Below are 10978 nucleotides of genomic sequence, written 5' to 3' on the forward strand. Positions count from 1 at the left end.
TCATAATGTTGAACGTTCTCTTACAGTGTTACTGGTCATGATGTATGCTGTCACGATCGGCTTTAAATCCATTCTGCCGCTAGAAGTTTGGGGATCTATGGATGCGCCACGCGGGTCGTACTGTGTGCAAGACCCATTCTAATCAATAGGAATTGTGCATGGAACCAACAGGTGTGGTCGTATCCATGGACGCTCAAACTTCAAGCAACAGAAAGGACATCATTATAGGTAAGCAAGAAGTTTTCCTTTAATTGGGCTCACCTAGCTAACAAATCATCACAGGTGTATCAAATTAATTTCAGTGATCCAAAGAGCCCAGATACACAATAATATATATAGGTTTAATGGTAAACAAAAAAAAAATTACATTATTATGACACTTAAATCAAATTTGCATAATATTTGGAGTGCAGTATATTAAAAAAAAAACTTTTTTTGCCACTTGGGTAGTTTTTCAGAGGAAAGCATTCCTATCCCAAAAATCCACAAGTTGTCTTGCTCCAATTCTCACACATTTAGTATGTGTTATTATGTGTTGCCTTAAGCAGTTTATGAGATTTTTTCCCCAAGAAATAGTAGATTGTCTTACTTTCAACATCTATGTGTTCTAATTTCTATTGTAAATAAAGTATATGGGTCATTGAGAATTGCAAATCAATGCATTGTGTCTTTATTCACATTTTACACAGCGTCCTGTTTTTGTAATTGGGAGAGATTGAATATTCTATGAGTACAACTATTTTTCTCTCCTTACATATACAGTGTATATGTAAAGTGAAGTAAATATGAAACACAAATAAGAAGGATAAATTGTTGGGGACAGTGGAGAGAAAATTAAGGGAAATTAGATGCCACAGCACCATGTATTAGTGAGATCTCAGAAGCTGTGTGTGAGGGACTATTTTGTATACAGCTCAGTAAAGGGGACTGGAGAAGTAAGCTGTGGTAACTAGGGAGTTACCAAGGACCAGACTGCAATGCACTTACTGAAAATGCAGCTGCTTCCTGTTCCATGATTACACTGGTGCCCACTTACAGAAAGTGAAGGCATCAGAGCTACAGAGAGGCTAAAGGGGGTAAAAATGACACTGGAGACATTAGACAGTGGTTTGCAATAAATATTATATAAAACCAACTGAAAAAAAAATGTTTTTAACACAGAAATGTCGACCAAATGAAAAGTCTGTACAGTAAATGCCCTTAATACTTGGTCGGGGCACCTTTTGCATTAATGACGGCATCAATGTGGTGTGGCATGTAGAGAGGATCGAACAGCGGAAAATCTTAGGTTCCCTAGACCCTTGTTGAACCTTCCGCATTTGATTCCTTGTGCTTTCTGATTTGTGGGGAAGGAGGAGACAACCCAGTACCGCCTGGAATTCCAGGATTCAGACTAGGTCTGGCAAGTTTGCTGGCCAATCAAGCACAGTGATCAGGGCCGCCGATAGGGCAGTACAAGTGGTACTGCCGTATGGGGCCCGGACCCTAAGAGACACGGTAGGGGGCCCGGCGGGCCCGCCGGCCGCCGCCCCCCGACCGCTACGCTAGGGGGGCCGCACGGCCCCCCTTGCCAACTGTTTTTGAGCATCCCGAAAAGCTGCGGCCACGCAGCTTCTCGGGATGCACTGATCGCTTAATGTTCCGCCCGCCCACAGCGGGCGGAACATTAAAGCGATCGAATACAGGAGAAGGACCTGTCAGCGTCCTCCTCCTGTATTCTCTCCCATAGGCTGCCGGCACTTCATACCAGCAGCCTATGGGAGGCCGGCCGTGATCATTGCCCCTCCGGCAGCGTGATGATGTGACGTCATCACGTCTGCCGAAAGTCCCGTCCCTGCGGCTCGCAAGATGGAGCCCGAAAGAGGAGGAGGAAGAGTTGCTGCCTGCACAGCGCGGATTAGGGGAGTAGGATGTTTGTTTTTTTTAGGGGCACCATTAGTGTATGGGGGCACCTCTGGGGACATTATTAGTATATGGGGGCACCTCTGGGGCATTATTAGCTCATGGGGGCACCTCTGGGGGCATTATATTGTGTATGGGGGCACCTCTGGGGGCATTATTGGTCTACGGGGGCACCTCGGGGGCATTATGGGGTATGGGGGCACCTCTGGGGGCATTATTGGTGTATGGGGGCACCTCTGGGGGCATTATTAGTATATGGGGGCACCCTCTGGGGGCATATTGGTATATGGGGGCACCTCTGGGGGCATTATTGGTGTATGGGGGCCCTCTGGGGGCATTATTAGTGTATGGGGCACCTCTGGGGGCATTATTAGTATATGGGGGCACCTCTGGGGGCATTATTAGTATATGGGGGCACCTCTGGGGGCATTATTAGTATATGGGGGCACCTCTGGGGGCATTATTAGTGTATGGGCGCACCTCTGGGGGCATTATTAGTATATGGGGGGCACCTCTTGGGGCATTATTAGTTCATGGGGGCACCTTGGGGGCATTATTAGTATATGGGGGGCACCTCTGGGGCATTATTAGTTCATGGGGGCACCTCTGGGGCATTATTAGTTCATGGGGGCACCATTGGGGCATTATTAGTATATGGGGGCACCTCTGGGGGCATTATTAGTATATGGGGCCACCTCTGGGGGCATTATTACTATATGGGGGCACCTCTGGGGGCATTATTAGTATATGGGGGCACCTCTGGGGGCATTATTAGTTCATGGGGGCACCTTGGGGGCATTATTAGTATATGGGGGCACTAGTATATGGGGGCACCTCTGGGGGCATTATTAGTATATGGGCCACCTCTGGGGGCATATTAGTATATGGGGCCACCTCTGGGGGCATTATTAGTATATGGGGGCACCTCTGGGGGCATTATTAGTATATGGGGGCACCTCTGGGGGCATATTAACTCATGGGGGCATCTCTGGGGGCATTATTAGTGCATGGGGGTACTCTGGGGGCATTATTAGTTCATGGGGACCACCTCTAGGGGCATTATTAGCTCATGGGGGCACAGCTGGGAATCCTACATACAGGGGGCACAGCAGGGGATCCTACATACAGGGGGCATCACACACAGCGCAGTTACTATGGGAGCCTACAGGGGGAGAGAAAGGAAAGGAAGTTGCTAGAAATGTGCGGAGCCTAAATTGTTTGTCTCGCAGGTTCTAAGGGGATGAAACGTATCTGGAAGGAATCATCATGGAGGTCTGGGCCGGATGGAGAGGAAAAGGGAAAGTGACGCCTCAGATCAAAGAAGACGTCACCTGTGAGTCCCTGTATGACACTTTTCTTATTTTGTAGAACATCATTTAGTAGGGGTGCCCTGAGGTGACAGCTATACATTATCTGTACTCAGAGATATCACTGTGTTATCTGTGTGTTACATAGGACTGCAGGTGACTACTACATTATCTGTACTAGAGATATCACTGTGTTATCTGTAGTGTTACATAGGACTGCAGGTGTGACAGCTACTACATTATCTGTACTCAAGAGATATCACTGTGTTATCTGTGGTGTTACATAGGACTGCAGGTGCTACTACATTATCTGTACTCAGAGATATCACTGTGTTATCTGTGGGTTACATAGGACTGCAGGTGACATCTACATTATCTGTACTCAGAGATATCACTGTGTTATCTGTGCTGTTACATAGGATGCACAGGTGACATCTACTACATGATCTATACTCAGAGGTATCACTGTGTTATCTGTGCTGTTACATAGGACTGCAGGTGAAATCTACTACATTATCTGTACTCAGAGATACCACTGTGTTATGTGGTGTTACATAGGACTGCAGGTGATATCAGGTGATTTCTCCAGGTTGCAGAAGTTCAAACTTCATCGTGCCTGGGTGTGCTGGTGTCTGTATGGTGTATACATGTGTGCTGGTGTCTGTATACATGTGTGCTGGTGTCTGTGTGTGAGATCAATTCTAGAGAACTGGCTCATATATCCCATTTTCCCCAGTGGCTTAAATGTAACCTCTGTTATACAGTTATAAAATTGTAGAAATTAAATGTGAACAAGGTGCAATTCAAATAGACACTTACTTGTATAGCTGCTTTGTGCTCTGTATGCAGTGCATTATATTCACCCTTGCAACGTACAATTTATAGCGCGTCTACAAGCCCAGCGGGGCTCATTATGATGGAGACTAAAACTTATACAAGAGTGGGGTAGGGGTTCCCCTGTATTCAGAATGCTGTTGAGTGCTAGGCAATGCCCCATCTGGGATTATTGAATTTCGAGGGTTATGCAGAGCAGGATAAAGACACCTCTGCTGCACAAACAGGATCTCCTAGAAAGCGTTCTCACCGCCATGTATTCGATATCACTGGCTTGGGTGAGCTAAACTAGAGCCTGCGGGGGGGGGATGATTTGTATATGCTCACTAACATGGAACAGCCTCATTATATTAGCCTTATCAACATATTCTATGTTAGTGAGCATACCGGGGGGTGGGGGGGGGGGGGGATATTGGTGAACATATACAAATCAAACAGCCCCCAGACCCTCGAAATTCAATAACCCCAAACGGGGGCATTGCCTAGTACTCAACAGCATTCCGAATACAGGGGAACCCCTACCCCACTCTTGTATAAGTTTTAGTCTCCATCATAATGAGCCCCGCTGGGCTTGTAGACACGCTATAAATTGTACGTTGCAAGGGTGAGTATAATGCACTGCATACAGAGCACAAGAGGCAGCTATACAAGTAAGTGTCTATTTGAATTGCACCTTGTTCACATTTAATTTCTACAATTTTATAACTGTATAACAGATGTTACATTTTAAGCCACTGGGGAAAATGGGGAATATGAGCCAGTTCTCTAGAATTGATCTGAACCAAATTATACCTCCCAGCAAGGCGTGGGGCCAACACACAATTATTATTTTTTTTTTATTAATGTGGGGGGCCCAGACACTTGGTTGTATGGGGGCCCCGAAATTCCTGATGGCGGCCCTGACAGTGATGCTATGGTTAGTAAACCAGGTATTGGTACTTTTGGCTGTGTGGACAGGTGCCAAATCCTGCTGGAAGATGAAAATTCCATCTCCAAAAATCTTTTCAGCACAGGGAAGCATGAAGTGCTTTAAAATTTCCTGGTAGACGGCAGCGATGACTTTGGTGTTGATGAAACCCAGTGAAACTACACCAGCAGATGACATGGCTCAAGCAGCTTGGATTGTGCCTCTCCACTCTTCCTTCAGACTCTGGGACCTCGATTTCCAAATTAAATGCAAAATTTACTTTCATCTGAAATCAGCATCTTGGACCACTGATCACCAGTCCAGTCTTCTTTTCCTTGGCCCAGATAAGACGCTTCTGGCGTTGTTTGGCCCATGTCCTGCAGATGTCTGTATGTGGTGGCTTTTGAAGCACTGACTCCAGCTGTAGTCCACTTTTTGTGGAATCTCTCCCAAATTTTTGAATGCCATTTTCACTGCAATCCGTTTAGACTGCGGTTCTCCCGGTTGCTTGTGCACATTTTTCTACCACACTTTTTCCTTCCACTTAACTTTCCATTAATATGCTTTGATACAGCACTCTCAGAACAGCCATCTTCTTTAGCAATGAACTTTGTGGCTTTTGTGTGAATGACTGCCTTCTGGACATCTGTCAGCAGTCTTCCCCATGATTGTGTTGCCTACTGGGACCAAGGGACCATTTATAACACTTAGGAAGCCTCTGCAGGTGTTTTGGGTTAAATATTCAAATTTCTGAAATACTGACTTTGGGTTTTTCTTGGCTGTAATCCATAATCATCAACTTTAACAGAAATAAACGCTAGAAAAAGTTCACTCTGTATGTAATGACTATAGAATAAATGAGGTCACTTTTTGAATTGAATTACTGGAAAAAAAAAAATGTTGATATTCTAATTTATTGCAAACCACGGTACCTTGGATAGTGTTGGAATGGTTGTATGTATTTCCACTACCAAAAACCCTCTGATCCTTCAGCCAAACATATATCAACTGAACTATTGAGGCATTAAGACTAGGTTCACACTACGTTTTTGCGAAAAAACAGATAAACAACTGATGAAAAAAAAAAAAGATGCAACTGTGTGCATCTGTTTTGATTTGTTTTTCCATTGATTTAACACTTTTTTTTTGGCCCATCAATCTAAGGCCCTTATTTATAACAACCACTTTCTTCTTGTTCAATAATTTTTTTCTTCCATAAATGTAGTTAGGGTGAAGCATTTCCTTCATATATCAGTAATAAAGCACTGGCCCTATTAGATAAGGATGGTCGAGGAGATGTTGGAGGTCACTATTTGTTAGTTTGCTTCTGGGCTCAAAGAGTCCATTGTGTAGGGGGAGATCTGTGCTGTTCTCTTCCTGGATGCTGGATGATTGTTTATGAGCAGCAGTGTAATGTGAAGATATCCTGTGTAATATAGAGGAGGAGAAGCCATAAGTAGTGTAGCAGTAACCTCTGTCCTCAATGTGGTGTTTTCTCTCTGGGAGAATATTGTGTTTTTCTTCAGTGTGCTATGGCTGCAGCAGGCTGTGTGTGTTTGTGTGTGTTTGTGTGTGCGCGCTCTATGACTCCAGCAGGTAAATGTGCAGGCTATGTCTTCAGCAGGCTCTGTGTGTGCGTGTGTGTGTGTGTGTGTGTAAAAGGGAGGCAGAAATTAAAGGGGTATTCTGGACAACAGTGAAACATCCGAGGGGGTGGTCAGAATGTTTTGGGATCTTAAGAAGTCCTATTTACCCTGCCCTGTGGTGCTGCAGTGCTGCGTCACGGCTTGTGGTCCCTCGCTGGGGTCCCGATGCTGTTCTGTTACAGCCCCACTCAGAAATGCCCATTCAGCCAATCAGTGACTGAGGCAAGACACAGCGGCAGTCACTGACTGGCTGAGCGGGTAGTTCCTGTGGTTTTTCTTTGTGTACGGTGAATATTTGTTAGAAACATATAAGATGGGATGGTTTGCACCCATCACACATAGATACACAGGTACTTGGTGAGGAATTCAGATTGTCTTTGGACAGACATTTAAACTAGATGGGGTCAGATGGGGACAGAAGTATAATAGAGAAGGAGGATTTCTGTCCCCGACCAGTAAAGACAAATACTGTAAGTGTATTCGGATTTGCGAAAGCGCAGTGGTTGGTGCTTTAGACACAGTGGTTGGTGCAGTAGATGCAATGGTTGGTGCTGTAGATGCAATGGTTGGTGCGGTTATTGTTTGTAAGGAAGATGCTGTTGGTGCGGTAGATGAAGTTGGGAATAAAGGTATTATGAAGCTTAGTAATCTTCGGGCAATGTGTACGAATGCTCGCAGCTTAGGAAACAAGATCTGTGAGCTGACGGCCATTATGTCTAGAGATGATTTGGACCTTGTTGCTGTAACAGAGACCTGGTACAAATAGTCTAATGATTGGGACATAGTTATACCGGGATATATTTTGTACAGGAAAGACAGAGCAGAGAGAAGGGGAGGCGGGGTAGCCATTCATGTTAGGGATAGTCTTAAATCGACAGTCATCCAAAATACATTTAAAGAGCTGGAGACTCTCTGGGTTTGTATGCAGTCCAAAGAGGGATCTGTTATTAGGATAGGTGTTATCTATAGGCCTCCGGGGCAAAGTGAGGACTATGATAACATGCTGATGGATGAAATTACTAAAATTTCATTATAGGGGGAAATTGTATTTATGGGTGACTTCAACTTGCCAGATGTGGATTGGAATATCCCTTCTGCACTTAGATATAAAAGCAAGAATATAATAGAGACCCTTACAGGGGTATCTCTAAAACAGCTTGTGAAGTCACCAACCAGAGAAGAGAACAATCTAGCTTTAGCATTTACTAATGGGGATCAGGTTTCTGAAGTTAGAGTGGAAGAAAATTTAGGTTCCAGTGACCACCAGTGTTTATGGTTTGACGTACAAACTGACTGCGTCCAATCCCATACTACAACAAGAGTATTGAATTTTAGGAAGACAGATTTTAAGAAAAAGGGGGAGTATTTAGATAAAGAATTAAGAGGGTGGGATAAAACAAAATTTAAAAAAATGCCATATTAAAGGCAACTAGACTACATGTACGAGAAGTTAGCAAAAGTAAAAGGAAGAAGAATCCATTATGGTTTACTAGAGAGGTTAAGGCCATTGTAAAGGGAAAAAAGGCAGCGTATAGGAAGTATAAGGAGACTGGAAATGAAGCTGACAGAGAGACGTATAAAAGTAAACAGAAGGAGGCAAAGCAGATGATAAATGCTGCTAAAGCCTCAAAAGAAGAAGAAATGGCAAAATCTGTTACTGCGAGGAATAAAATCTTCTTCAGATATATAAGTGACAGGAAGAAGAAGAAAGGCTGCAGCATTACTAAAATAAGTAATGGGAAGATTACGTTTATTGACGGAGATAAGGCGGTCGCTGACTACTTGAATAGTTACTTCTGCTCAATGTTTTCAGAAGAAGGCCTTCACAATCACAGGATGGTTGGACACAGCATTGCCTCCAGCTATATGGGTTCAGCTCCAGTATTTTCAGAGGCTGAAGTTGCAGAGGAACTTGCCCGTTTAAAGCTGAATAAGGCGATGGGTCCAGTAGGCATCCATCCCAGGGTTCTTAAAGAACTTGGATCTGTGATTGTTGCCCCCCTGACAGATCTGTATAACCAATCCCTGCTAACAGGAGATGTCCCCGATGATTGGAGAACAGCCAATGTTATACCAAACCACAAGAAGGGGAGTAGAGAAGAGCCCGGTAACTACAGGCCAGTGAGCTTAACATCTGTAGTAGTGAAAATTATGGAAACTCTTCTAAAAAAAAAAGATAATGGATCACCTAAGAATCAACAATTTGATGGATCCAAACCAACATGGCTTTACTGAGGGCCGATGTCAGACTAATCTCATTGATTTCTTTGATTATGCCACAAAAGTGCTGCATGAAGGTGGTGCTGTGGATATTGCCTATCTGGACTTCAACAAAGCTTTTGATACAGTTCCCCATAAAGAGCTGATCGAGAAGTTGGAGAAAATTGGACTTAATCCCTGGATAGTTCAGTGGATTTGTGGTTGGCTGAAGGATAGATATCAGAGGGTTGTTGTTAATGGTGTATATTCCGAGCAGAGACTGGTTACAAGTGGTGTGCCACAAGGGTCTGTTTTGGGTCCTATTCTTTTTGATATGTTTGGAAGTGACATAGGAGAAGGTTTGGTAGGTAAAGTTTGTCTGTTTGCTGACGACACAAAAGTGTGCAATAGGGTTGATATTCCTGGAGGTGTCAGTAATATGGAAAATGATTTAGCTTTGCTAGATAAGTGGTCCAAACAGTGGAAATTGAAGTTCAACATTTCCAAATGTAAAATAATGCACTTGGGGATGAGGAATCCCCTATCAGAGTATCACATCGGCAGTACTGTGTTGGAAAAGACTTCAGAAGAGAAGGATTTAGGGGTAGTGATTTCTGACAGCCTTAAAATGAGTCACCAGTGCAACCAGGCAGTGGGGAAAGCAAATCGTATGCTGGGGTGTATAGCTAGAGGTATAACCAGTAGAAAGAGGGAGATTGTGATCCCGTTGTATAGAGCTCTCATGAGATCACATCTGGAATACTGTGTCCAGTTCTGGAGACCTCACCTAAAAAAGAATATTGATAAAATAGAACGGGTCCAAAGACTGGCTACAAAAATGGTGGAGGGTGTAAGGCATAAACCATATCAGGAAACACTTAAGAATTTGAATCTGTATAGTCGGGGGGAAAGAAGGGACATGATTGAAACCTTTAAGTATGTTAAGGGACTAAACAAGGTTCAAGAGGGAAGTGTTTTTAGTAAAAAACTGAGCTTAAGAACAAGAGGACACAGTGAGGGGTTAGTTGGGAGAAAGATCAGAAGCAATGTGAGAAAATATAATTTTACTGAAAGAGTAGTAGATACCTGGAACAAACTTCCAGCAGAGGTGGTTGGTAAATCTACAATAACAGAATTTAAACACGCCTGGGATAAACATACATCTATCCTAAGATAATAAGAAAGAAAATACTAAAAGGGCAGACTAGATGGACCCAGTGGTCTTTTTCTGTCTTTTCTAGGTTTCTAAGATTGTTAGCAGAAAAAGACCACCTAGTCCATCTAGTCTAGTTCTGAGTTCATTGGGACTCAAAGTTCCTCTGGTGTCTGAAAGGAGTTGGAGCTGTGGCTTACAGACTCCACAGCCCTGGCCTCAACACGAGGAAGTGTCAACCAATATATTACCTGCCACTAATCTCCTGCTCACTTATAAGTAAATGTGTATACAATATAGTACAATGTATGCAGAGGCAAGTGTCACTGTCTCATTTCTTTCAACAATCTTCCAGGACAACAGGAGACTCATTGAGCTGCTGTATTTTATGCTTTGTTCCAAATAGTGTAAGGCCACATTCACACCCCTGTAGTGCAGCCTGTGGACTGCACTACGAATGTGCATCAGTAGCTCTATGCTTCAAGGAGCGCTACATAAGCATTACATAAACATAGCAATCCAAGACTCAAATCCCAGTTTGCATTACAGCATATATTTTTTTTGTGGCACAGATCGCGGGCCCAGTCTACACTTATGGACATGTGAACAGGGCAATTGAATAACATTGGTCCTATGTTCTGTCTGCAATTGCGTGTTCAAAAATGTGGACAGAACTGTGGGCGTGTGAATAAGGCCTTAGTCCTCATCCACACATCAGTTTTTTTCAGGTATCAGTAATGTCCAGGAAAAACTATCAGTGATGCATCAGTTTTTGTGGGTTAGCAAAAATTGATAGGAGGTCAATAAAAGGACACAGGGTGGAAGCAGCCCAGGGCACAGGGATAATGCATTATTGTGTCATCCAGTAAAATTGACCCATTTATATTGGAACCTCTGTTATGAAAAAACAGACTGTATAAGGAACGGGTCAGTAGTCAAAAAAAAATTATTATTTTTTTTCCCCCAGTGAATCGGGATTCTGATTCACAGATAGAAATAACGGATGTGTGAATGAGGCTTAATTTCTATA

This window comes from Dendropsophus ebraccatus, unplaced genomic scaffold (genome assembly GCF_027789765.1).
Source record: "Dendropsophus ebraccatus isolate aDenEbr1 unplaced genomic scaffold, aDenEbr1.pat pat_scaffold_1523_ctg1, whole genome shotgun sequence".
Taxonomy (NCBI): Eukaryota; Metazoa; Chordata; class Amphibia; order Anura; family Hylidae; genus Dendropsophus; species Dendropsophus ebraccatus.